Raw genomic sequence first — 2500 nt, forward strand, 5'->3', positions numbered from 1 at the left:
CTTCCCCTCTCCTCCTCCTCTTCCCCTCTCCTCCTCCTCCTCCTCCTCCTCTTCCCCTCTCCTCCTCCTCCTCCTCTTCCCCTCTCCTCCCTCCGTCCATCGCGTACGAAGAATCAATTAAGAGAGAGCGAATTTATCTCCGACTCAAACTAGGTATTATTTACGCCTCCGGACCGTGATGTGTGTCGTCTCCGGGGCGTTTCGTCTGAATATTCATGCGGCGGCGGCAGCGGCGACGAGGCAGACCTAAAATCATCTCCTGTAGGGCTCGACCACGGCTTCATCACTCCCTCAGGGCCTCCTCTCCTCTCGTCCTCCCTCTCCTCTCTGTTTATCTCTCTGTCTTGTCTTTCCTCTTCTCTCTGCTTATCTCTGTCTCGTCCTTCCTCTCCTCTCTGCTTATCTCTCTCTGTCTCGTCCTTTCTTTCCTCTATCCTTCTCTCTCTCTCTCGCCCTCACTCTTCTCTCTGCTTACCTCCCCCTCAGTTTCTTCCATTCCTTCCCTCTTCTCCTCTCTCTCTCCCCATCCTCTCGCTCCCTTTCCTCTCCTCTCATGTCCCCTTCCTCCCCTCGCCCCTTCCCTCTTCCCTCGTCTTCCCCACCCCTCTCCCCCCCCCTCTTCCCTCTTCCCTCCCCCACCTCTCGCCCCTTCCCCCATCCTTCCCCTTCCCCTCCTCCTCCCCCTCCTCCTCCTCCTCCTAGCGTAATGACAGTCTTCTCGCCGCCGCCAGATGGGAAATGATCAGCGGAGATGATATGTGAAAACCGCGAATGTCTCTCGGTTAAGGGGGAGCCGCCCATGCGCCGCCCAGCCTCCTTGGCCGCCGCTGCTCCTGAGCCTTCGCGGCTGAGTCTCCGCGGACGCCAAGACCCGTCCTGCCTCTGGCGTGTGCGGCCGCGCTCTGTGGGGACGCGGCGGGGAGGACGTCCTCGGGGCTGCGGGCTCGGTTGTGTGTTTGTGTGTTTGTGTGTGGGGGGGTAAGGAGGGGAGTATCGGAGAAGGGTTTGAGGGTACAGGGTACATGGGGCGTGGGGGGAGGGGGGAGGGAGATAGAGGGGCTATATGTTTATGATGATGATGATGATAATGATTATCACAATGATGTTGATAATGATAATCACAATGACGTTGATAATGATAATAATGATCTGTATAATCATCATGATAATAATCATAATGGCAGTGATAATATTATCATCTTCTACTTCTTCACCTTTTCCTTCTTCTTTCATCATCTTTTTCACCTTCTCCTTTCTTAGATATGATCTAATTTGCATTTCTCGGGATCCTTCTTAACCCTTTCTCTGTCTGCTTTGATTTTTTAAGATTGATTTTTATCTATTGATTTTTATCTATCTATTTGGATTTTTTTTTTTTGGGGGGGGTCTTTCTTTCCTTTTCTCTCTCTCGTTTGTTTGTTTTTATTGATTTATCTGTTAATCTGCCTATTTCATTATCGTTATTACTGTGGTTATTATTATTATTGCTATTATTGTTACTGTCTTTGCTGTCATTCTTGGTGTAATTGTTATTGATGTCATTATTGTTATCATTGTCTTTATTGCTTTTGTTGTAACAACTTTTATTGCAATTGTTACTATTATTAGTGATATTATTTTTATCGTCATTATTATTATCATTGTTGTTGTTGTTTTTGTTATTATTATCATTATTATTATAGTTATTATTATTGTTGTACTATTATTATTATTATAATTATTATTATTTTTATCATTATTAATATTATTATTGTTATCATCATCATCATCATCATCATCATCATTATCCCTATTAGTATAGTCCTCATTATTATTAGTACTACTATTACTATAATTATTATTACTATTATTATTATTATTATTATAATTCTTGTTGTTTTGTTATTATCATTATCATCATTAGCATAACTATCTTCATTATCATTACTACTATCAATAATAATAATATTATAATAATCTTTATCATTACCATAACCTTTTGCAATGCATCTTACAAATGCATCGAACTACAACGGAAAAAAATGCGAAAAAAAACATTTTAATCCACGCACGGCAGAAGGGAAGTATGCTTGTGTCTGTTTGTCTCTCAGCCTTATCTAATCTAATCTAATCTAATCTAATCTAGTCTGATCTGAGATACGAATCAGAGACTGGTATCGGCTTCTTAAGAATGTCCGGAGATCGCCCAACTCTCGGCCTCGAGCGATGGGGCTTTGAAGGTTGAAGGTCGACCTCCACTAATATTGGAGTGGGAGATTTTTTTTTGGGTGTAAGGATAATTATGGTAGTAATAATAATGATAATGATATTGATAATAAGTAATAATAATGATGACAATAATTATAATAGTGATAATAATAACAGTAATAATAATAATAGTAATAATAATAAGGATGATGATGATGATGATAATAACGATAATAATAGTAATAGTCATGATATTGATAGCAACAAAGGTAATGATAATAATGATGATAATAGTCAAGAATCCATATAATAA

General features: G+C 40.8%; 1 protein-coding gene across 2 annotated transcripts in view; it reads left to right on the forward strand.

The window, feature by feature from the left end:
* The window catches only part of LOC125029104 (R-spondin-1-like), an 85237-nt gene that overhangs the window by 80848 nt on the left and 1889 nt on the right, over nucleotides 1-2500 (forward strand). The window lies entirely within an intron of this gene.

The sequence above is a fragment of the Penaeus chinensis genome, chromosome 1 (genome assembly GCF_019202785.1).
Source record: "Penaeus chinensis breed Huanghai No. 1 chromosome 1, ASM1920278v2, whole genome shotgun sequence".
NCBI lineage: Eukaryota > Metazoa > Arthropoda > Malacostraca > Decapoda > Penaeidae > Penaeus > Penaeus chinensis.